Source organism: Podarcis gaigeae (assembly GCF_964106915.1).
Source record: "Podarcis gaigeae genome assembly, chromosome: 2".
Classification (NCBI taxonomy): domain Eukaryota; kingdom Metazoa; phylum Chordata; class Lepidosauria; order Squamata; family Lacertidae; genus Podarcis; species Podarcis gaigeae.
Genome location: NC_139679.1, coordinates 39,650,253 through 39,676,192, shown reverse-complemented (window position 1 = coordinate 39,676,192; position 25,940 = coordinate 39,650,253). Strand labels below are relative to the sequence as shown.

The following is a 25,940-nucleotide window of genomic DNA, read 5'->3' as shown; positions in this document are numbered from 1 at the left end:
CCTTCCCATAGCTATCTTTTATTCTTATAGCTTACCGTATTTTTCGCCCTATAGGACGCACTTTCCCCCCTCCAAAAACGAAGGGGAAACGTGTGTGCGTCCTATGGGGTGAATGCAGGCTTTCGCTGAAGCCTGGAGAGCGAGAGAGGTCGGTGCGCACCGACCCCTCTCGCTCTCCAGGCTTCAGGAAGCTCTCCGCAAGCTGTGGAAGCCCACGGGACTTCCCACCGGGCTCCCACGGCTTGTGCAGAGCTGACTGCACCCCGAAGCCCGGGCGCGCTGAGCAGTTGCGCCCGGGCTTCGGGTAGCTCTGCGCAAGCCGCGGGAGCCCGGCGGGAAGTCCCTGCTCCTGCCAACGTAGCAGTTCGAAAGCACATCAAAGTGCAAGTAGATAAATAGGTACTGCTCCAGTGGGAAGGTAAACAGTGTTTCCGTGTGCTGCTCTGGTTCTCCAGAAGTGGCTTAGTCATGCTGACCACATGACTCGGAAGCTGTATGTCGGCTCCCTCAGCCAGTAAAGTGAGATGAGCACCGCAAACCCAGAGTCGGTCATGAATGTACCTAATGGTCAGGGGTCCCTTTACCTTTTAGTGCCACTGTTGTGACCCAACTTAGGAAAAGCCCTTCTGGCAACAAAATGTGCTCCCTGTAACCACTCCACCACCACCTTTTGCCTCCAAACCACCCTCAAAAATCCCACAGAAGACATATAAGCAGGCCTATGTTTAGCTGCTGCAACCACCAGACTGTCAGAGTTCCCTTCAAAGAGAACAGGAGAGGATTATTTCCCAGCTCATCAGAATGGAAGAAAGGACGCGTCAGACTTCTTGAATGGCTCTGCAGAGCAATACGAACCCTGTGACCCTACCTCTAGTCAGGATGTACTTTTTGGTTAATAGCTCACCTTCCAGAAGGGCTAGAGACTTTCTTTGGGTTGTTGTTTTTCCCAATGAATGCTCAGACTCTAGAGCCCCAATTGCACCATGAATAATTGGCCTTGTGGGGGCATCCCTTTCCTTAAGTTCTCTACTCCATGATGCTTGGTGGTTCTTCCAAGCATTTGACTGAAATATTCACACATGGAAATATGGCAGCAAGGGAGCCATGCCTAATATGTGTGTACAGCATAAGTGCCAGGGAACACATATAATATGCACATTGATCTAAAATATGCAGTTCCTAAGCAAGAAAACACACACATGCACATAGTACAAGATACCATAAATTCTACTTGAATTCTTAACAACAACAAAAACAACCTAGGAAAACTGAAGATCAAGCACTACCTTCAAATTTGAATTTTGCTTTATCTCAGATTATTATCCTCCGCACTATGGCTGTGTTTTGCTGACAATGGAAAGGCGGTAGCAGTGCCACTACCAGAAGTGAGACCAGGCACACTGCTATTTATCTTTCTTCTAGACTACATTCAAATGATCAGAAATCACTCCACAAATGTCCTGTAAATGCAATGCCCCTCAAATGCTCTGCACATCATTCAGATTACTGAAAGGAAGTTCCTTTGCCAGATACCTCGATACATTGGGAGAACAGCACAAGGCACGGTTGGTGGGGGATAACAGTGACTGACAATTATTTTTATGCAAGCAAAGAAAAGGGGGTTCCACAAAATTTACTTCTTAATGCCAGTTATGTCCACAACAAAAATCAGAGCAAATAAAAGTCCACAGAATACACAAAGGCAAAAAGGGGCATCTTGTTATATTCTGTATAAGGGGGGAGAGATTTTCTTCCCTCTTACCAGTAGAGGGACACAGAGTCCCTTGAGACACATTAGCCTGTTACTGACACTCTCTTTGGCAACCTGCCATTTTACCCACACACATTGAACTTGCGCCCAGTATCCCGGCTCCTTCACTGTAAGCAAAAACAAAGCAACAAAAACACTCTTGGGGATGGGATAGGAACACGTTCCATTCTTAATGATTTGATGCATAAACCTTATGCAAAGATACTCATATTGCAGAATTCTAAATGAGACGGTTGCATTGCCAAACCAAGGCGCTTGAAGCCATATAGCAGGATCACTTCAAATGTCACTAATGTGCACTTTAATCCAACACATTCAGAGTAGCTTCACATGTGAGCCTCCTTCCAATATCAGATACATGTTATTTAATTCTTTCATGACAACTGCAAACCATTATCATCCTTTTTATGTTTATTTCACAGCCGTCTCTAAGCGATTATGCACGTGATTTGATATTCTCATTATCACAACGGTTTGCGGTGACTGTGGGGCCGGGGCCGGGTAGGAAGTCCAGTCCTTGCCGACTCTTGGACATTTCTGCCTATGATAAGATATCACTTGCCATAGATGCAGCTTTGAGGAAACAAGGAGTGCTGAAGAGGTCATCTGACTGCTTCAGTAAATGCCCTTTGTGATGAGGGGAAAGGATAGTATATTTATATATCTATTTCTAAAATGCATATTGTTCAATAAAACAATATTAACAAATATAAGCATAATTAATATTAATGTAATTGCATTAATTAAAAGAAAAGTATCATAGCCACAATGTGTTAACAGCACTGTTTAGGTGTAACCATGAGGGTAGGTTTTAAAACCCTTAGTGTGTGAGTTTCACAACAGGCAGAACATGTAGCTGAGAAGCAGTGGCTTCTCAATACATCCAAAGCACACATCTCAAGAATCCTGGGAACTGTGGTTTGTTAAGGATGCTGGGAACTATAGCTCTGCACTTGGTAAACTACACTTCCCATGATTCTTTAGGGTGGGGAATGAACTTTAAATGCATGGTGTCTACACTGCCACTGAAAACAACTTCACAATAGACTGAAGTCTAGGATGACCTTGATGAGAAGTAATACGTGATATCTTAAACCCATCTCCACCTTGCCAATTCCCTCCACCCTCCTTCCACTCTCTCTTTCCCAGCACCTTACTGCCGCTGCACACACCCTTCAGCTCTTCCCTCCACTACTTCATATTTTGTACTTCAAGTGCCTCTGCCTTCCCCTCCAAACACAAACCCTAAACATGGTTTGTTACAAAGAGTGAATCCTTTCAACCAAAGGAGTTTGAGTTAGTGCAAGCTGAACAGCTGTCAGTACGGTCTAACACATTCTGATGTCACTGGGTAGCCTTTGTGGAAGGAAACTGGGGAAGTTCAAAATGCTCAAGAGCAATTGAATGGAAATGACCCAGTTTGCATGTAGTGCTAGGCTGAACTATGGCTTCGTGCAAACAGGCAAGTGTGCAGGTTTCCAGATAGCTGGCTGTTTTGCTCTTCCTCTGGTCCTGCTGCTGCTACGCTGCTACGAGCTAAGCCATGGTTTGACTTAGCTTTATGTATAAACCCAGGCTTGTAATTTATTCCGTCCCCGCAACAAGCCACAAATGTCACAGAACAAACCATGGCTACACCTTGTAGTTTGTCTGTAATGAAATAATTTTTCAGATGGAACACTAATGACTTACCTCACAACATGACCATGGAACACCATGACTTACCTCACAACAGTGAAGTAGTGGCAAGACAGGAGGTGCAATCTTTTCCCTGGGAGCCAGCATGTTTGTTCATGGTATGGCTTGGTGTTACATGTTAATCAGGTCACTACGAGAGTATGCTGAATAATTCAGGCAGGCAGTTCAATACAGGCAAATTCAAACCTGGAAATAACACATTGATTCTTTTCAGGGTCAGGTAGTGATGCAAATGTTTATTTATTAACCAAATTTGTATACCAGTTAATTGCAAATAAACCCTCAAAGCAATTTACAAAGACTCCAATCAGATGACACCTTCTTCAGAAGCTTATTGGCAATTCAGACAGTCTCCACCATCAGCAGAGATGATGGAGAGATATCCTCTACATATCTTCTTGGGGTCAGTGATTTATGCGAGGTGAAGTGGTTAGAATGGAACCTGGGATCTAATTCCAACTCTGCTGTGAAGCTCACTAAGTGATATTGGGACAGCTACTATCTCTCCCAGCCTAATCTACTTCCTATGGTTAGTCTGATCTCAAAGCAAAATAAAGTGAGAACCATGTACATTGCCCTGAGCTCTTAAGAGGAAGGGCAGGATACAAAAGGAATAAATAATTACTGAGTGAATTACCCTCAATTTGCTGCTGTGAATGCTCCTTCGGTACAAAAGTGAAAATGGCTTAAATAGCTAAACAGCAATGACACTCACAAAATTTTAGGAAACATGCTTTGAGCTAAAGAAATCTCCTCAATTCTGAATCATGTTACAGCAGCCATCTGGGATGCTGCTGTGGTTGGTATATGATCTTCATAGCTCCCCTGAGAATGTTAATCTCCTTAGCTCCTTGGCATGTGATTCTGTTTGAGGCTTTCTTTCTGATTATTTCAAATTGTGGGGGGGAAACCCAAGCATTTCCTTCATATTGTAAATAGTATTTCCACATGAAAGTCCCTCAGGGCTGAATAGTGGGTAGTCTCATATGGCTGTGCATTTGAGTGGAAGAGCTTGCAAATGGATTATCAGGTTCAAGTGAAACATTAACGAGGGCAGGGTGGAAAACAGATTTCATTGCCATACATGGAGGACAGGAGTCGCTCGGCATTGACACCCTATTTCTGTACTCAAGTCTGTCCACCAGCTGGTAAGTGCTGATGCAAAGGTAACTGATCTCAGGAAAAACATGGGTCCCGAATGTCCATAAAGGAACATTACTGGGTGAAAGTTTAAAAATAGAGGCAATCAGTGTGATGCACCCAAGGCTGTCCTGAGAGCAGCTCTACTCTTGTGACAGTGCTGACAGAAGAGAGTGACATGGGTTCCAGTTTTCCATGCAAGAAGTGTGCCTGTTAAGATTACCTTATGAAGGAGTGAGTGGATATTCCTTACACTTGAGCAGCAAGTTGCTTCTGTACCTGACCAGCAATAAGTCCTACAGAAGGGTGATGTGGGATACCTTTCTGTTATGGAGGCAAGTCACATATTTTTGAGGGCTGTAGCCTTTAAACAAAAAGTAGGCAACACACAGCAGCACTGGAGGCTGGACCATTAGGGGGAAGAAGGAACTGCTCCACCAACCTAAGGGCTCAGCCATACTTTCTTTGTTCTGCATTTCTAGACACAGGCTTATGCTTCAAAACTTCCTGTCTTCTTCTTCTTTGCCTCAGCGATTTCCCCAAGAAAACCTACTCTTTCCCTGCAAAAGCCTACTCTTTACCACCAAATTGGAGCAAATGACAATTCACAGAAACCCTGAATTGCTGTTTGTTCTGATTCAACGTTAAAGAGCGGATTTTCCTGGAGAAAGGAGCAGAGTGGGGAAAGCAGTTGGATATGGACTGGGAAAATGCAGACCTCTACCTAAAAAGCTTGGGGCAAAAGGTGAGAGTGAATGAGCCCTCAATCTGGTATTATTCAGCCTCTATCTTCCTGCCTTCCTACTTACACCCAGTCCAAGGAGTCGCACTGCCCATCAGCTTCCTCAGTGTCAGTGTTGCCCTTGTAGAATTCAGCAGGGAGCAGGTTGGGACAAAACTAGAATTGGCTCAGGCTCCAAATACTGTTGAACTTCCAACCTTCTGCCCTACAAGTCCCAATGGGCATCAGCCACAACCGCACTGCAGTGTTTCCTTCCAGCTTCTCACTATGGAACCAGATTTCTTCAAGCTACTACAAGACCAATAACAAAATAGTAAGATCAATTACTTAGCCACTTCTTCTGGTTTTGTGATGTAATATATATAGAACACATGCAGTATAAACTGGTGATAAAAGACACGGCAAAAAATAAAGATAAGAGGGTAGGAAATAATCTAGGGCACAAATTATGTATAAATGCAAGCAAGAGAAAGGGAAGGAAGAACAACTGCAATATAAATGTGATTAAGAAGATCAAAGTGCTTTGGGTTTTTGTGCACAAAGGGCAGGCCAACTAGGAGCAGCTGTAGTATTTAATTCAATAGTGGACATGATCTCTTCTGCAAGAAAAATACCAACCATTTCAAAGAACTCAAGGGAAATAAAGAACAGATGATGGAAAGATAGATCTAGGTCCTGGAAACCTGCATTTGACTGGCATGGCAATGTATGATATACACCTGTCAACTTGTTCAAGATTAAGTCCTCACAATCAACTGAAATTAAGGAAGGAGATGTTTAATCAGATTATCAGAAGAGAGCTAAGAGTTCTTTACTGTTTCAATGAGAAGCAACAGCAATGTGCTCAAGAACTGGTTGCCACAGCACCACACTGTGCGGGGGCAGATTTTATGCATGCAGTGGTCAAGAAGTGGGCAGAACTCAACGATGCTGATGTTGGCTCAGCATTGCTGAGCCTCTGTAGAGATGTTTGGCAGCCTGCACCACCATCAATAAACTATGCCACTGGGATATGCAAACCATTAGAGGCTTCTAGGCAAGAACCTCCTAGATGAAGAAACAGTCCGAAAATGTGTAGCCAGTGTTTGCTTAAAGCAGGGGTGGCACTTGAACTAATTTCATGCAGGTGAACGGGAAGAAATGGGTGGCAGAGAGAGAGGGGTGGGAGAGAAAGAAAGAGACAAAAAGAGCTACCCTTCATCCATTTATGGCTCAGGCCCATGAATCCTCTGAAGGATTGACTCTCAGAATGTTCACTTCCCAGGAGAAAAAAAGGTTCTCCACCCCTAGCTCAAAGTTTAGAAACAGGAGCAGCTATGTGGGGCTTCCTATGGTCTATAGGGTGGTCTGTCCACATGTTTCTGTAATATATCATCTTCTCCACATCCTGTATGCATCTTTTCTTCTCATCTCCATAAATCCCTATACATTATTATTCCGTGTTCTGCCTTGTCTCCAAGAATCTAAGAACCATGAAATATGGGTACATCAAAGATTCAAGCATGGGGAAATTCCATTTTTTTAATTAATGAGCTGAATCCAGAGACTATGTTTAGGAGCCAAGTCAATCCACCTAGATCCTGAAATGTATATAATTTCATTGTGTACTAAACAACAGAGATGGAAAACGTCCGATGGCAGTTTTTAGATCACACAGTCTTGCTCTTATTGCACTCCTGTTCTACTTTTTGCTGTGCTTCTGCCTTAAGCCCCTTTCTCCACTCCCCCCGCCCCCCAGTACGAACTTCTCAGCCTTGTCATATTACTCACCAGCTGTGTAACAGGAACCCTTCAGCTGTTTTGATGTATGAGGCATGAGCATGTCTGAGCCTCATCCTGTCCTTTTGAGACCCTGTGTCCAAATACCTGCTGCTGACTAGAGAGACAGGAGAAGTTTATTAACCCTCCCAGCTATGGTGAATTATTTGAAGTCGCTCCTTCTATATTTCCATTTCCCTGATGTTACCTCTGTCTTCATCAGGATGATGTTTTTTGGTCTCTCTCATTCTGTGACTGATGTTATTCTCACATGTCATCAGTGCCTGGTTCAAAAGCCCAAACCCAGCGAAATGGTACACACATCATCTGTTGTGCTTGTGCCCATGCCCACTGTTACACGAGTGTGCCCAAGTGGTTAACAGTCAACACTCATGGCTAACCAACAATTCGTTAAAGAACAAAGCTTAGAACATCACAGTGTTTCCTGATTAAGTCAATTTAATGCTTTCAGTCCTACTTTTCTTGCAACAGTTATAGCTGTTAGAGGAGATCTCCTCGCGGATGCCCCAATTAAGCACCACAACATCCTGGCAAAAGGAATACAAAAAGTCCCTTTTTAAAAAAGGTTAATCTAACCCAACAGTACTATCTCTGCAGGGTAAAAAAAAATTATTTTAAGCAGAGAAAAATCTAGCCTTACCATCTTCATGGTGCAGAGCCTGGAAGAATCCTAACAGAAGTGTGTAGAGAGGAGACATTCAGTTTGGGAGCAGGATGGCTCCAGTACTTTTTTGTTTTGTTTTTGTTTACCCAGCGCCAAGATTCCTGAGCATTCTCTGGTTACAGGACAGCGGCTGAAGTCCAAGGATGCTGTTGGAAAAAGATGATCCCTTGAGGCATTTCTGCTAATACTGAAAACATGGTTGAGCACGACTCTATAAAGCTGCAAATCCCGCAGGGAATGTTTTTAGAAACACATTAATACCTTGGCTAAATCGGAGGCAGGCCAAAGCCTCAAGTCAAAATTTCAGAGCAGTATCATAAGGAATAGGGAGGCACTCAAATGCCATAATCCTACTTTTTGTGTGTGTGAGAGAGATACCGCAACATAGGACTTGAACACAGCAAACTAGGCTCCTCTTTCCATTACTGCCATCCCTTCCCTTAAATTGCCTCTCAGTCCTGAGGAAGAAATATGGCATGTTCTTATTCAGTGACCATGGAACTAGGCCCTTAAAGGTATAGTGTTGTATTCAGTGCTTTTTTGTGGTGGTACAAGCACTTCCTTTTTGTTGCCCATGGCAGCCATTATGAGCTGCCACCCATGTTACTTTTATCAAGATACAAGTACCAGGACCTTGTTTATTTATTTTTTACCAGAAAAAGCACTGGTTGCAGTCAACTAAGTTTTACTCAGAGTAGACCTGTTGAAATTAAGTTTTAAGTTAGTTATGTTCATTAATCTTGCTGGGTCTACTCTGAGTAAAATATAGTTGAACACCACCCATTTTCTTTAGGATTTGCACCTAGCAACTCCACTTCTTTTTATTTTCCTGCACCCAATTTACTCCTGCTTCCCACATTTTTTTATTTTAGCTGTTCTGATGATGTAAAAAGAACTTTGCTCCTAATTTCAAAGCAGTTAGGACCTCACCTTTTCAACTGTTAAATGAAGTGAATGGAGGAGTTTTTATTTGTCCACATACTTTCTGATTAAATTATTTATTGCTTATTTATCTGAAGAATTTTGGATCACACTCTTTAGCCCAGCAAGTCTTCCAGGTCACTACAGATGAGTGAGGCCCCGCCCTCAGGCTTGCAATCTAAAAAAAACAACCATGAGATTGAGAGAGAGAGGTGGAAATAAGCAAACCCAAGCACAAGTTCTTAATTACAAGTTCTTTTAATGACCAGCTGGGGTAGAAAAGTTCAAGGAGGGGAGGAGCCAAACATGGCTGGCTTTTCAGCTGTGTCATTGGAATGGTTGCCGTCAAATGACTAGGAAGGAAGGAGCCTGGGTTTACAGCAAATCTGATGATGGCCTTGCATCACTTTTCTTCCTTCCTCTATTACAGCCTGATGTAATGGCTGCTGCCAGGTGACAGTTCGGAAAGAGGGAGGAGTCTAGATTCTCAGCACAGTTTTTGGTGACCCTGCATCTCTTCTTTTCCAGTGTTGCAAAATCACATCCAGAAGAGAAGTGTGCTACATAAGACGGTTTACAATTTGAATTTGGATATTTATGTCCAGGGGTAATATTCACCTTGACTTCTTAGGTAGGCCTTCAATCTCTGGATGACACTTAATGGTGGGGTGTGGGGAGGGACTAGCTGTGGAATACACGACATAGCTGGATCTGAGTTTGCAGCTCAAGCATAGGAAGCATGTCAGTTTTCAAAATGAACTTTTTAAAATCTATTTTTAAACTATTTGTTGGTTGGGGTGTATCTACCAGATGATTACCTCTATCAGCTTTTTTTCTTTCTTTTGTGCCTTTCTGTTGTATGATTTTTAAAATATAGTTACAGAAAATCAGTGTTGGGCAGAAAAGCAGTGTTTGACAAAAACTGTAAATGGTTCCAAATAAAGTATGCGTTAACAAGTGTTATTTCTGAATTCTTCCAAATTGCATGTACCACATAGAACAAAATTCAAATTGTAATACAATAAAATACAGTATCTAAGAAATAAATATTTCTTAGCGCAACACACTATAATTCCATATAAGACCAAATCCCCAAAAGCGTCTACTGGAGGGCAGGCCCACTGTAACTAAATAGGTTCCTATTTAACTGCATTGTTTTCAGCTTTCCCTCACCCTTGAGCTTTGAGACCAAAACAAATTTATTTTTAAGTAACACAATTAAGGGTCTGCTTATATGATCCATTATCCTCACATGGAAAGCCCACCAACTCATTCCAACTTATTATTTATATAGGAACATAATAAGCTGCCTTGGTTAGGGGTGTATTGAGCAGAAAAGCAAGTGAAAGAATATGAACAACTCCTGGAAAGGGCAGGAACTTTTTTACACTGGAGTCCTAATCCCATATAGGATTAGGAGTAAACCCCATTGAATTCAATAGGACTCCTGAGTGAGCAGACATGGTTGGGATTGCACAGTTGTGCTCATTTTTCTTTCAAGAGAAGTCGCTAAGCAGCAACTAGATGTGCCAGGCAGCCATTGTAAACATGGCTGGGAATTTGGATGAAGAGTAGTGGATTAATTTTGCTCCCTTACCCAATGTTTTCAATTTCACACATATTTGGAATTCTAATTTTATTAATTTGGAGCCAGTGGTAAATGTGTTGGGTGTAAGATTAGGCAGATGGTAGTTTGAGTCCCCACTTAGTCACTAGGTGGCCTTGCGCCAGTCAGAGTAAAGATAAAATGGAGAAAAGAACCATGTATGCTACACTGAGCTCCTTAGATAAAGGATGTATTAAAAAGGCATGGGACCCCTGACCATTAGGTCCAGTCATGGCCGACTCTGGGATTGCGGCGCTCATCTTGCTTTATTGGCTGAGGGAGCCGGCATACAGCTTCCGGGTCATGTGGCCAGCATGACTAAGCCGCTTCTGGCGAACCAGAGCAGCGCACGGAAACGCCGTTTACCTTCCAGCTGGAGCGGTACCTATTTTTTTACTTGCACTTTGACGTGCTTTCGAACTGCTAGGTTGGCAGGAGCAGGGACCGAGCAACAGGAGCTCACCCCCTCGTGGGGATTCGAACCGCCAACCTTCTGATCGGCAAGTCCTAGGCTCTGTGGTTTAACCCACAGCACCACCTGTGTCCCTAAAGGATGTAATACTCTGTTTCTGTTTCAGAATTTAAAAATGTAAAGCACCACTGGTAGGAAACTTAGGAGAAAACTGCAAATCTGGTCCTGAAGTCAGATATGCCCCGAAACATTACATGGATCTGGTTAGTCCACAATGGGAAAGAGATGACAAACAGTTGCAGTGGAGCTTAGTGGACAGGATGAATGCCTCCAGCCTGCACTGCCTGTACCCACATTGTAGAGAAAACAATCTGGATACTTTGTATTATGCTGGAAGCCAAACACTGGAGTGCGAAACGTCCTTGTTATGCGAATAACTCCCTCTTTAATAGATAGCGAGGCATTACAAATATCCTCAAACAATCCCAATGGCCTTATGTCTGGAATAGGCCTTCTCCATGTGTGTAGAATCTATTCCAAAAGGAATGCCTTTGGCTGATTCACAACACAAACATAGCCAGAGAATGCATGGCCTGTGATCCTTGTCAGCCTTACAACAATGAGCAGACAAAGGCAAACACGACGTGCTAATTGAAAGCAACACTTCATGCATTTATAGGTCAGGCTATCTACCAAGTGCTAAAATGTCTCACAGAGCAGCTTGCCCATTTCCGTGGGAATATTTTCAGAGATTTTGAACACATGCCCCCTCTTCATGTAGCATTGAAAGTTTGCATAACTTTTTATTTGTTGATCACATAAAACAAATGGCCTTCTAATGTACATCACAATATAAGCTCTGTGTGTGTGTTGGGGGGGGGTATAATCAGTGGGGCCTGTATAGAACACACAAAAAGAAAAAGCAGTCAAAAGAAGACACAGATTTGGGTAAAATTTGCATATCCTGATTTATATGTATAGTCAGCAACCATTTGGCATGGGGGTTCCATTCCTGGCCCCCATGTGCATCAATGGAGCACGCATAAGCCCACTCTGCCCCATTCAACTCTGCTACACCCCATTCCATCCCCTGTTCTGCCTTCTTCCATGTCCAAGAGGACCTGTTTGTCAGTGGCCGCACGTTAATTGGACAAGCACAAAATGCTCACCGCCTGTATCGAAGCCAATTTAAAAATGATTGCAAATTCAATTTTTAAAATTAAATTATACATCTCATCATAATTGGAGAAACTGTGAGCAAGTGACCCAGGTGCCTGCTTGTTTGCTATCTGAGTGCAAATTATTTCTGAGCAACACCAAGGCTCCTGTTTTCCCTTCTTAAAGTTATTTGTTTTTAAAACAGTTTCGGACCAATGAACTCTTCAGAGAGAGTGCTGTCCTCTGCTGTCCCCTTTATAGAAGACCATCCTCTGTAAAGTAGGACACATGGCTGCCCCTAGAAACAAGCCCGATCTTAAGCACTATTGCTGTGTTAAAAATCAGCTAAAATTGGAATTTTAATGTTTCAGGAGGGTACCAGGTTAAAAAAAACTAAAGAGGATTTACAGGGAAAGACACAGGTTATACAAGTTACGTAAAAGTTAGTATTTTTCAATCTGTAGACTTGGAAAGAGATGAAAATAATTAAGGGTCTGATGGCAATTAAGGGTCTGATGGCAATTCAGTGGCATGATCTGGAAGATCAGCAGTATTCATACAAAATGGGGTTTTGAAGTACTTAATTTGGAGATTATCTGGGAAGAATATTACATATTACAAGTTTCTTTTCCTTTTTTTTAAAAAAACAAAAAACTAAATTTGCAAGTTTCTATAAAACATTTGGAAAGATTTACTCAAATGGTCAATGACTATAAAACATTTGGAAAGATTTACTCAAATGGTCAATGACTATAACCAGAATTGTTGGTATGAATTGGGTATTTAATTTAATGCTGACTGCCTGGCAACATGTAACTTGAAAATTTATTCTTACTCAAAATACTGCCATAGGAGATTATCCTGAAAAAAGGAGATAAGGACATATATAAATGTATGCTTATTTCCTATTTTCAGCCTGATAGCGTTGTTCAAATTACTTTACATCACATTAGGCTTGAGCATATAATAAGCTGTATTGGTCCCAGAGTCTGAGAATATAAAATTATTTCTGAAAAATCACATTGTGATGCATGCTGACTGCTTGCCCATAAAGAACAAGGAGTAAATGTCAAGGTTGAGTGGAATAGCCTGAGAACGGAGTGTGGAAAGGATAGGGTCTGGGGAAAGCCATGATATGCTATAGGTACCGTTGGGATTTTGAACTATGTGGTTGTGCAAACATCAGGGGCACCATCTGATGAGAGGTTACACAACTCCCCCCCCCCCTCGGTAATGCCATTATTTAAGTCTTAACACCCATATTTGGATGTTATAAAGGAGGCTTGCATGACTTGCCCTATGGCAAAATCTGGAGAAGCTCCTTTTCAGTTGAAGTCCTCCCTCCACAAAGTGAATCTTGGGGCTTTACCTTAAAAACTTTGCAGAATCTTTTGGCTGCAGAGGGGGAAAAATGACAATTCTCTATACACTGTCTTGAGATTTAGTGAGTTTAGACTCTCAGGCAGCCGAGTGTCCACTTTCCAGTTCTTCCCCTCTTAGGTGGCAGCACACATTAACCAGCCCTTAAAAACCAACAGCAAAAAGCATGGGGTAGGATGAACAAATCTGTCATTTTCATTATTCTGCTCTTAAGTTTAGTTTACCACATCAGTTTGTGATTTAAAAAAAATTGTAAAAAATTCATCAATATTTTATTGCAAATTCTTCTAATGTGCACATTTTTGTATGTAATTTTACCTATATACACATTTTTAAAGAAATGGTACATAATATAATGCATTTTAATCTTATTTTCACTAAGATATGAGTTCTTATGCATACTGTCCCATAATTTAGTGGTTCCCAAACTCCTCCCCTACTTGAAAATTGCTGAGGGTATTGAGATCATCATCATCATTACTCATGCTGTAGCATTTGTAATGCACTGTGTTAGATGCTGTAGGGTTAACTGTATTTTAATTGCTTTTTATTTATTATATTATATTACCATTTGAATTCCATAAAATTCTGTAATGCAATAAAATTTAATATAAGAAGTAAAAGATGTAAAATAAATACAATTAAGAATCCAGAGGACAGTTTAATGTGGACACGGCACAGAACACCTGAGAGAAGCCCCTGCCCTAATTTATGTACTTTTGGATACTTTTTTTTGGTAAAAAGAACCTGATCCCAAAATTCAGTGAAGCGGAAATTTAAAAGGATAGCCATGTTTTGGTTTGTGTACTGTTTTCAGAGGAGCGAATTAGGTAGATTCACATTTAAATATGTACCAAAACCAAAAAACCCATATCCCTAGGCAATGGAGTCCTAAAAGTGGCATACAAAGAAACCTGTTCATAATGAATTCACCAAATGTTACACCAAACACTTAATGATAGCCAAGACCCTTGATTATGGGAGATAAGGAGTGAATTAGCTACTACTGCAATATTATGTTTCCTAATCACCTAAAAAAATGTGAACAATAATCTCTGTCAGCAATGGCTCTCTTTGAAAGATTGCAGCAAGAGCAGTTTCAGCCCTTTCCAATCAAAGAAATCAAATCTACTTTATTTCTGAGAGGTGATGATCTAGCAGTGTTTCTAAACAACACATTTTCTTAATGTGCTCACTCACTTAATGAATAGAGGATGCAAAAGGAGCCTTCAAAGGTCTTTTTTTACCTGCCTATCTTCATGATCAATCTGAAATGAAGGCTATTCATTTTCCCCCTCAGGCAGGCAGGAAAGCAGCCATCATTCATGGTACACATATTAAAAGGCTTCTGACCAAAGAAGGCCCTGTGCATTATACTGCAACAGCAATATCTATTCAAGGGAGAAGTCTGTAAGCACTATAGATGGTCTATATGAGGGTATCATTTCTTTAAATGAACCTGTAACGTGTAAAACAAATGCATAAATCCCAGAGTTCTTATATTTGGCCCAGATCATATTCCCTCCACAGCTGATGGACACATGCTGCACTCACTCTCTTGAGAGCTCCAAACACCCACCACAAGTAATAACATGTCAGCGAAAAATAAGCTTCTTATGGCTGAAACCTAACCCTGGGGAGCAGTGAAAATGACATCGGCAAAAATAGCTTGACTGAATGTGCTCCTTGGAGATGTGCTTGTAAAGGAAATGCTGGTCCCAGGATAGGAGCACAATTTTGTATGCCAAATTGAGTTCCCTTCTAAGGGTAGTTTCTCTTTTGTGCAGGACCTTTCCACATACAAAGCCTGTGCTCTATCACTGTACTATTTTTTATCTTATTTTTTGCAGACAGGACATACTAATTTATCAACTGCAGAACAGTCAGAAAGGCTACAGAGGAAAGGTAGACGTAGTTTGCTAGGCTGGAAAAGTTAAAAGGCATACAGAGGGCAACTTGCCTTGTCACTCTGCATTCAGGAAATTATTAGTATACCCTTATGCTACCACTTAAACATCAATCAGCTCCTTTAAAAAATCTCGTTTTCAGAAACAGCATTTTATGTTTGAGATGGGACCATCTGGATATGCTATGTATTTGAGCCTGAACGTCAGAAACAGAGGAAATTGGAAACTCCTGCACTTTGGTTAAATTACCAAAGACCAGAGGAGGAAACCTTTGCTTTTACTAGAAGGATATTATAGCTGGTGATAATGATTAAAGTCGTTTTAGCTTTGATTTTAGTGTCTAAACTGAAGCTTAGCTCTTTGGAAAATATTACTCTCTAACTGGCAAAACACAGTGGTGCAAAGTGGAGATAACAGGCATTCTGTATCGTGTTTCGGAACTGTGTGCTTTTCGAAGAGTATCACTGGCGCTAGAATTTACAGAAGGTGCACAGAGAATCGGGCCCCTAATCTCAATAAGAGAGGGAAGCTTCAGCTCCCAAGCTGCAAAACTGCTTAGGATGCATTGCTAACAGGTCCTTCCAAGAAGGCAAAGAAAAAGAATTTAAAGGGTGAAGAAAGGGAAAGGAATTTACTACAGATGCAAACTGAGTCTTGGGATCTTTTTAGAAGTCAAGAGGCAGTGTGTGGATATTCTTATTTTATCTAATTAGAGGAAGAAGTTTCTTAAAGCCTGCTTCAGCTGTTAGCTTATGGAAGATATGCTGTTATTCTAAAGGTCACCATTCTGCCTCATGAGCAACTGTTATATCCTCTCAGGTCTTACTCTGACCTGACAGTCTTTCATCTCCTGACTTTGAAACTCCAAAGCTCAACAGCTTCTCTGGGTGTTCCTCTTCCTTGGGGATGAAAAAAACTTTGGAAAAAATGTTATGCTGTGCAGCAGCAGAAATGTACTCCTTGCCATGCTTTAAAAACTGCTCAGAGTCAGTTTAGAGACTGCTTAGTTCCTTCTTCGCATCACAGCTGAGTTACAATGGTACAATTCCAATATTTCCTTGAGTAAACAAAGTGTGAAAGATATATGTCAGTAAACACTTGAGGGTGTGTGCTATGGACAGCTTTCTGATGCATGTCCAAACTGTGCTTAGGGCCATTTTGCCATCTAAAGTACTTAATTGGTTATGCTCTAGAAGAGCTCTCTCCAAACTACAGGCACAGGTTTCAGTTCGGTATCAAATGTTTTGTATCAAATGTGCTTAGGGCCATTTTGCCACCTAAAGTACTTAATTGGTTATGCTCTAGAAGAGCTCTCTCCAAACTACAGGCACAGGTTTCAGTTCGGTATCAAATGTTTTGTATCAAATCAGCTGGTGCTCTGTATATACTCTGCTTCAGATGGAACATACCCCCTCACCCCCCCCCCCCATTTCTTATGAACTGCCATCAAACCAACACAGAAGGCTAAAGGCATGCTGACAGTTTCTGCTCAAGAAGAATGCAAAAGCTACACAATTTGTATTCTGTGCATCACAAATTTTAAACACCCTACAGATCACATAATTGTATTGCATTTTATACTTCAACCTGCTACAACATAATGTTACAACATTACATAAGTTTGCATTTCATCCAGTGTGTTAGTACAATATAATCAAATTTATTCTATCCAGAGTGGTAAACACAATGAACAAATTTCTATTCTGGGTCTTCTCAAATTACCCTGTTCCTGAGCCTTAGCAACGATGCTTGATGATGGTCATTCCCTAAATGATTCCATAACCCAATATACCTTAGTAACTGCAATATTTATGCCTGCCAGTTGCCAAGTTTATGGGGATTTATGTAATTCACCATGTCCATGGTCCATAGGATCCTATTATATATTTGTTGTGTGAAGTCAAGGTACATATGTTGAATTTACTGATGTCAGATGCAGTGACCACTTCCTTTGCCTATCTGTTTGTTTGTTTGTTTGTTTGTTTGTTTGTTTGTTTGTTTGTTTATGTATGTCCCCAACTTTGGGAAGCAGTGGCTTGGACTATTGTCCCAAATTATTACTCAGATTATCAGAGAAAATAGGGGAACTTAATGGTATCTACAAGGGTCACCTCCTAACTTCCTGTAGATTTAGCCAAAGTAAAAACAGCCTCCTAAAAACAGCAGTCCTGTTTACTTGTATTCCCTTGATTATCACTGCAGAGGGTGGGTGGAGTGGGGACAAATTAATTGAATATCCCTGTCACATTCCTACAGTCCTTTTTGAGCTAGGAACTGACTGACTGACTACAGCAGAAAGCCTATATGACTCAAGTATTCTCTCTGCACGATTAACAAGCTTGGAAAGGTCCTTAGAACATGCAGGGAGATCCACTCAAGTAGTGCTTGACTGCTAACATTCAGCCCTAGCATTTGAAGTGGGCAGCAAGGACGGTGACAGGAACATATCTGAGGGAGCAGGGTCAATAGACATGTCCCTGATTTCCCATCATGGGATATGAGACCTGGGCTAATAGGTAAAGAGGATACCGCAAAAGATTCCCTCTTTTCCCCTGCATTACAAGCATTGTATCGCAAATCAGAACCTCCTAGTTGTATCCAGCATCCTCTGTACCAAACCATCTCTCTGTACTCCCTAATCTACATCAGGGACAGTATTGCTGCAGGAGTTTATGTATAGGTGTGTGGGGGGGGGGTTTGCCCCTCCAGCAGATATCATGCACATGCAGCCCACTACCAAAATCAGCACAATCACTTTTGTGACTTTTGTGATTTGTCCCCACAAAACACTTCATCACAGTTTCTTCCTATCTATTCAAAGTTAACAGTATAATGGATATTATAATGCTTTCAGAAGTGCCATTTACAATGCTGAAGGAAAGGACAGGAAACAGTAGAATGTTTTTTCCCCCATGGCACAAGCTTTGGCTTATCAGAATAAAGGCCAGAGAGACCAAAACTATCTCAAGGACACCTCTTGATCATTAATATTAATTATTGCTCAGCATGACAGCTGGAAATTAGATCTGTGTAATTACTATACTTTGTTAGCAACTTAAGCTAGAGCAGACAAGTCTCTTTAGCAGGCTTTTTGCAACTCCAGGCACAAACTTGGCAAAGGCTAAGGGCCCAGTAAAAACTGATATGGTTCCCAGACTTGTCTCACAGATGACAGGCTCAGAAATGAGGTGGCTCCTTAGAGATGGTTTATGCTGAGTCTAAAGCAACTTATCCTTCTGGCAAATTTGACCAACTCATATGGTGTCCTTTGCACCACTGTAAAGGTAAAGGTAAAGGTACCCCTGCCCGTACGGGCCAGTCTTGCCAGACTCTGGGGTTGTGCGCCCATCTCACTCAAGAGGCCAGGGGCCAGCGCTGTCCGGAGACACTTCCGGGTCACGTGGCCAGCGTGACATCGCTGCTCTGGCGAGCCAGAGCCGCACACGGAAACGCCGTTTACCTTCCCGCTGGTAAGCGGTCCCTATTTATCTACTTGCACCCGGAGGTGCTTTCAAACTGCTAGGTTGGCAGGCGTTGCACCACTGTAACCCCATGCAATATTCTGTAATGCTGAATTGCTTGGCAGTTCATACAGAAAATAATTTGATCAGGGCTTTGTTTTTAACTCTTAGTGCCTGTCAAGCAGAAAACAAACCTACCCGGGTGTTCTTCCTTCTTTCCTTCAAAAGTCTCTGTGTGGCTCACTTGTCAAACCCTTAAAAAGTAAATCACATCTTGACAGGATATCAATGTCTGTGATACTGAGGCGATACTATGACATACACTTTTCTTATCAATCCCAAATGAGGCCCTAACAGTAATCTAAGATCCTATGTGCCTAGGTGAAAATGTGAGAACTAGCAACACCACTGCTTATGCAAACTTACTGTATCACAGCTCTCTCCCTGCCCTGCCTCCCCAATTGTCGCAGCCCAAGAAGTTGTCAAAGAAGCTACAAAATGGGATGGAAATGGGGAAAAAAATTCCAGCTATTCAATAACATGTTCTTGGCATAGCTGTCAACTTTCCCCTTTTATTGCAAGGAATCCTATTTGGAATAAGGGAATTTCCCTTAAAAAACGGGGAAAGTTGACAGCTATGGTTCTTGGTAGAAAGACTGTTGGGACTTAAGGTGGTTTTGTTTGTTTGTTTGCTCACCACATGGCTAATTAAATTCGACTAATGAAATGACATGTTAATACCAATCATATAATCTAGTACATGGAGACCAGATCACTTTATGCACAGTAGAATTGCTTCTCATGCCATTGAAATCTCAAATGTTCTCATTGAGAATGAAGTATAACAGCTATATCAAAACACAACTGCAGAGTTCCCAAGTTGACCAGTAGTGTAAAACTCCTATAAGGATTATAGATTGTACGTCTTGGGGCACGCGGGGGGGGGGGGAGTTACTTTAAACTTCATTTCAACAAGTGAAAAAAACACTGCATAGCAAATTTTATATAATAAACAGGATAACATTCTCATCATAATTAGAACTAAACAATACATCAGAAGCCATTAGATTATTATATGATGGACTGTGAAAACGCAGGTGCTCATTGTGGAAGTGGTTGGACAGGTGACCATACCTAAACCACATTTTCTGGGGAGCACATTTGAAGAAATCACTGAAACAAAGGTGACAATCATTGCAGTTTTGAGCGTGACAAACTAAAAATTATGGTGCTGTGATGGATGGAGAGGTTTCAGCTGTCTACTCCGGGGTCATTATTCCTCCTTAAGACAGTTTGGGTAGAGGATGGGTTCTACAAATCTGGGTGTCTCTGGCAAGAGTCCACCACTGCCTCAATCATGGCACTGCATACCCTCCATGAATGTGTTGGGGTGGTGGCAGTGCAACTGTGGTTGATGACAGCATCCATATAGGGCGGGGCATGGGATGTGCTCCATGTGCGTTTGTTTGTCAGGTTGTGATGTGTTGTGCTCTTGCTATATGTGGCTATGCAATTGGCAGAGCATGTGGTTTATTCGTCCTGGGTGTGCTGATTGGCTGCCACAGTGAGCATTACTAGGGATGCACTGTACAATGTGTTCCCTGTTTGCTTGTATTCCTGTACTGGTGAGTATGAGCTGCTTTCCCCAAAAAGTGCTTGGGAACTCTCCTCTGGGTAACAACTGGTAGGCCCTGTTTCCATGGCAATGTCAGCTCTCTGTGTTTTGATGGCTTCTCTTCACTCCACTCAGCCAGCATTCGCCCCTTCAAGGGATTCATTGGATCATGAACTAAATTGGTGTAACTTATGCTGGCTTCCCCTAGTTAGGATCGTGCTGTTAATCCTCTGCCCTAAATACCTCAATCAATTATATAAGTAATCTATAATTTGAAAGCATTCAAACAACCCAGAGTTTTTAACTTTTTACCTTACAGAACAAAAACTCTTGGACATAAGACAACATTTTAGATTCATAATAAATCAGTGAAATACTTAGGGATTTTTTTCCTGAAGAGTAAATGAACAGTGGCAGGCACTAAAATATAATACTTTGGGAAAGGAGATAAAGAAAGATGTGAAGAGATGAGAGTATCTTAAATTATCCTTCTCGGGAAGAATTGCAGCAATAAAAATGAATGTACTTCCAAAGATAAACATATTTTCATGACAAAAATAAAATGAAATTATGGCAATAGATTATTTTGATTTATTTTGAATTATGGCATTGATTATTTTGTATGTGGGGGGAAACAGAAAAAAGTTTAAAACTTTATGTATTAGTAGGGGGGGAAAGGCCACTTCCTTACCAGATTAGAAGACTTAATTGTATAAGCTAATTGTATAAAATGAATTGCAGACTAGTATATTGAGAATATATATATATATTGGGAAGCGGATGGCGCTGTGGTTTAAACCAGTGTCCCGCTTGGACTTGCCGATTGAAAGGTTGTGGTTCGAGGCCCACTACAGGGTGAGCTCCTGTTGTTTGGTCCCAGCTCCTGCCAACCTAGCAGTTCGAAAGCATGCAGTGCAAATAGATAAATAGGTACCGCTCTGGCGGGAAGGTAAACTGCGTTTCCGTGTGCTGCTCTGGTTTCGCGAGAAGCAGCTTAGTCATGCTGGCCACATGTCCCAGAAGCTGTACACCGGCTCCCTCGGCCTGTAAAGTGAGATGAGTGCCGCAACCCCAGAGTCGTTTGCAACTGGACTTAACTGTCAGGCATCCCCTTACCTATTATATTGAGAATAAAGTTTTTGTTTAGGAGAGCTTTTGTTCAGGATCCTCCAGCACAGTGGTGGAAACTGTGGCTCTCCAGAGTCTCCCATCTTCTGAGGAGGGACTGGTAGAAGTTGAAGTCCAACAGCATATGGAGGCCACAGCTTCCCTATCCCTATCCTACATAAAAATATATTTTCAGTTAGGGTAACTGTGATGGCAGCATGGCCAAGCAACTGCTAGTTACCCAGCACCACCTCCTCACTGCTTTCTCCATTGTAGCACTTCTGCTCCAACTACGTTGCCATCACCTTCTCCTCTTCCCCTTTCCAGCAATATATGGAGAGGCCCCACTCATGCACCTGCCCATTGGGACTGCTTATACTAAATGCCCAACTTCTGTAGCACAGGGGACAACTAACAGTGCATTGTCATAAGAATAACCCTGCTTGACCAGGCCAGTAGCCTGTCTAGTCCAGCATACTGTTCTCAAAGTCACCACTCAGACGGTGAAATTCGTAAATCCAATTTTACAAATCCAATTAAAACATCCAGTCCTCAACCCCTCCCCCCTTTCTTCAGTTACTTATGTTATATCCTTCCTCACTGCACATCCGGTTTGTATCTATCTACTAGTCCACATAACACCTGTCCTGAAAGACCTACATTGGCTCCCAGTACGTTTCCGGGCACAATTCAAAGTGTTGGTGCTGACCTTTAAAGCCCTAAACAGCCTCGGCCCAGTATACCTGAAGGAGCGTCTCCACCCCTAGCATTCTGCCCAGACACTGAGGTCCAGCGCCGAGGGCCTTCTGGCGGTCCAATCACTGTGAGAAGCCAAGTTACAGGGAAGCAGGCAGAGGGCCTTCTTGGTAGTGGCGCCTGCCTTCCCACCAGATGTCAAAGAGAAAAACAACTACCAGACTTTTAGAAGATATCTGAAGGCAGCCCTGTTTAGGGAAGCTTTTAATGTTTGACAGACTATTGTATTTTAATATTTTGTTGGAAGCCACCCAGAGTGGCTGGGGAATCCCAGCCAGATGGGTGGGGTATAAATAAATTATTATTATTATTATTATTATTATTATTATTATTATTAATCATCATCCCTGACATTCTATTTGAGTTATTCTCACTGCACATTTTTATATCAGTCTTGCTAGTGATTTAAGTTGTTTACAATAGTTCTTCAAATAATCAATTCATTTCCCCCATTCTATAATAAAACATTTCTCTTCTTGATTTCTTAACCTTCTGGTAATGTCTTGCCATTTCCTAATGCTAACATACGATTGTGGCTGAGGCTAAGAAAGAGTAACTGAGCATCTCATATTACTGTAGTGGGTGCAGGGATGATCTCTGCAAAAGGTCGAGAGGAATGTTCTTTGAGCTTCATAACCTTTATACAATTCGCCTGGTGGATGTGGATGTTCAGTAGTAGTAGGGTACCGGTAAATCTTTACTTGAAAGTCAGTAAGCTTGTAGGGCCCTCCAGACTGCTAGTTTTGTAGTAAGAATTTTGCATATATATATATATATATATATATATATATATATGCAGGTTTTGGTGTCCTCGGGTGTCTTCCCGTGTAAAAGTTGGGGTGTCTAGGCGACGTTTCGACGAGGTCTCACTCGTCATCTTCAGGCTGGTGCTTTCGGCTTCTTGTTACTGGAACAGAGCGGGATCTCAATGTTTGAGTTCCTATAAATACTGTAGAGGGGGTGTGGTGTCTAGCCTCCAATGTTCTGGGCAGAGAGGAAGTTCCCAGGCTAGTGTGCCTTTTCTTCTTTTGTTCCTTAATTACTTGAGAGATACCTTGAGTGATTTCTTGAGTGATATCCTGAGTACCACTCCACAGATGAATTACTGACACCATCCAGTAGCCAATCCATGGTGGCACCTCCGGATGCTGCACCCCCCTGCAATCCCTACACAGATCTGGCTGACACAAGCCACAAAACCACAGCTCGCCCCTATACACGAAGCCAAGCCAAAGCACAACTAAGTGCAATACAGCCATCTTCTCAGGAAAACTCTTCACAAAGTTCAAGAGGTCAAGACACAAAGACTTTAGCAACTAATCCACACCTAATGACCCACCTAAGTGGTACTCAGGATATCACTCAAGAAATCACTCAAGGTATCTCTCAAGTAATTAAGGAACAAAAGAAGAAAAGGCACACTAGCCTGGGAACTTCCTCTCTGCCCAGAACATTGGAGGCTAGACACCACACCCCCTCTACAGTATTTATAGGAACTCAAACATTGAGATCCCGCTCTGTTCCAGTAACAAGAAGCCGAAAGCACCAGCCTGAAGATGACGAGTGAGACCTCGTCGAAACGTCGCCTAGACACCCCAACTTTTACACGGGAAGACACCCGAGGACACCAAAACCTGCATTCCTGTACCCGTGAAAATCTACGAAAGCATATATATATATATATATATATATATATATATATATATATATATAATATTTAGAGGTTTAAAGCTGCTGTACTGAGCCTTTAAATATAGTGGGAATCCTCTCCAGCATGGAAGCATTCAAGCCCTGTTTCTTCAAAGTACAACTACCACTTTCCCCATTATTATTAGGAGCTCATAGGCAAGTGCATTCAGGGGTCCTGTGTGAAACCCCTGCATTCTTAAAAATATGCTCCCTGTCAAATCAAGTGCTGTTCTCTGTGTGTTTTTGAATCTTCCCAGACTACAAAGGTGTGCCCACATGGAGATTATAGGAAAAGAAGGAATTTATTAGAAAAAAATAACACGATTTTAACAATAAAGCTTAACAGTATACATTTACAGCACTAGGCACATATAACACAATATTCTAACACAAGCATGCATCTAACAGAAAAAAAGGGAGAAACTGTTGAAAAATGTACCTATCCTAGTGCTCAGTAAAGCACTCCTGAAACCGTGTGTGTGTGTGTGTGTGTGTGTGAGAGTGTGTGTGTGTTTGTAGGTGATAGAAGAGCTGGGACCAGGCATTGAGCTCAGGAATGTATACCCAAAGTGATTTCAGATGTAATGACACTTGCAGTGTGGAACTATTTATCATAATTATAAATATCCAGAATGCAGCAGCTAGACTGGTGACTGGGAGCGGCCGCTGAGACCACATAACATTGGTCTTGAAAGACCTACATTGGCTCCCAGTATGTTTCCGGGCACAATTCAAAGTGTTGGTGCTGACCTTTAAAGCCCTAAACGGCCTTGGCCCAGTATACCTGAAGCAGTGTCTCCACCCCCATCGTTCAACACTGAGGTCCAGCGCTGAGGGCCTTCTGGCAATTCCCTTACTGCGAGAAGCAAAGTTACAGGGAGGCAGGCAGAGGGTCTTTTCGGTAGTGGTGCCCACCCTGTGGAACGCCCTCCCATCAGATGTCAAAGAAACAACCAACTACCTGACGTTTAGAAGACATCTGAAGGCAGCCTAGTTTAGGGCAGATTTTAATGACTGATTTTTTAATGTATTTTTAATCTTTTGTTGGAAGCTGCCCAGAGTGGGCGGGGTATAAATAAATCATTATTATTATTATGGTTATTTAACAGATAGATAAAGGTAAATGATGCAGCAAATTTAATCTTAAACATGAAAGCCATGGAGGGAGGGAGGGAGGGAGGTCCAAAGGTTCAAAAGAACCTTGTACTTTAATGTTTGAAATGGTTATGTTAAAATGTATAAAATTATGAAAAAACCTCTCTCTCTCTCTCTCTCTCTCTCTCTCTCTCTCTCCCCCCCACACACACACCAAAGTGATTTCAGATCTTTATTAAAATAGGATTACAGGCATAGACCCTTCAACAAACCTTAGATTTGAAGTCCAGTGGCAAGTTAAAGATGTTCCTGAGGTGTGCAGAGAGGTTGCTCAGAGGGAGAATAGCCCCTCAATCACTTCTAAGCTCCGGCCCCTGAGTCTCAGATGCTGTTAGTCACCTTCCCAGAAGACCTATGGATCACTGGAAACATGTAATACAGAGTACGGCATTCTGTGGCAACCATGACAGCCTATACCTATGCTAGGGCCTTCTTTTCTTTTGAAACCTTCAAGGCGTGGGTAACAGTTCAGTCCTGTGCCTCCCTCACTGGGGAGGCTGATAATCTACAATACCTCATCTCCCTTAAGGAGAAGGGGCTGGCCATCAAGACCATGGCCTGACCCCTGCAATCACTTCCACATGCACAGCTTGCTAGAAGGTTGGTGCCGAGGTCACTCTCCAGCCCTAGACACTAGAAAACCTATCACTTATAACTGCCTTATGAATATTTGGAAAATGCTGGGCACCCTTTGTTGGTCCAAATATGAGACCCAGCTATTCCAGGTGGCCTGTTCCTTGGCATTTCTTGGCACTCTATGTGTCAGGAAGTGCACTGCTGCCCCCCATGAGCCCAAGGGGATCATGATAGGGGATGTGCACCTCTCCCACTCATCCCTCAGGGTTTGTGTGTGAACCTCAGAAAACTGACCAGCTAGGTAGAGGGGCTACAGTCCATTTGAAGGCCTCCCCCCACCCAAGACTCTGCCCCGTGGTAGACCTAAAAAAATTCATTGGTGCAAGGCCAGCCAACCATGGCC

The 25,940-nt window shown here is 42.1% G+C and overlaps 1 long non-coding RNA gene across 1 annotated transcript in view; it reads right to left on the bottom strand.

The window, feature by feature from the left end:
- Positions 1 to 25,940, bottom strand: part of LOC310838507 — a 178,210-nt gene that overhangs the window by 57,479 nt on the left and 94,791 nt on the right. The window contains exons 2-6 of the long non-coding RNA XR_014560997.1: positions 7,771 to 7,940; positions 7,122 to 7,227; positions 6,071 to 6,106; positions 5,419 to 5,642; positions 3,497 to 3,655 (exon numbers count right to left, since the gene is read on the bottom strand). This is a non-coding gene — a long non-coding RNA (uncharacterized lncRNA). The remainder of the gene's footprint in view (positions 1 to 3,496; positions 3,656 to 5,418; positions 5,643 to 6,070; positions 6,107 to 7,121; positions 7,228 to 7,770; positions 7,941 to 25,940) is intronic.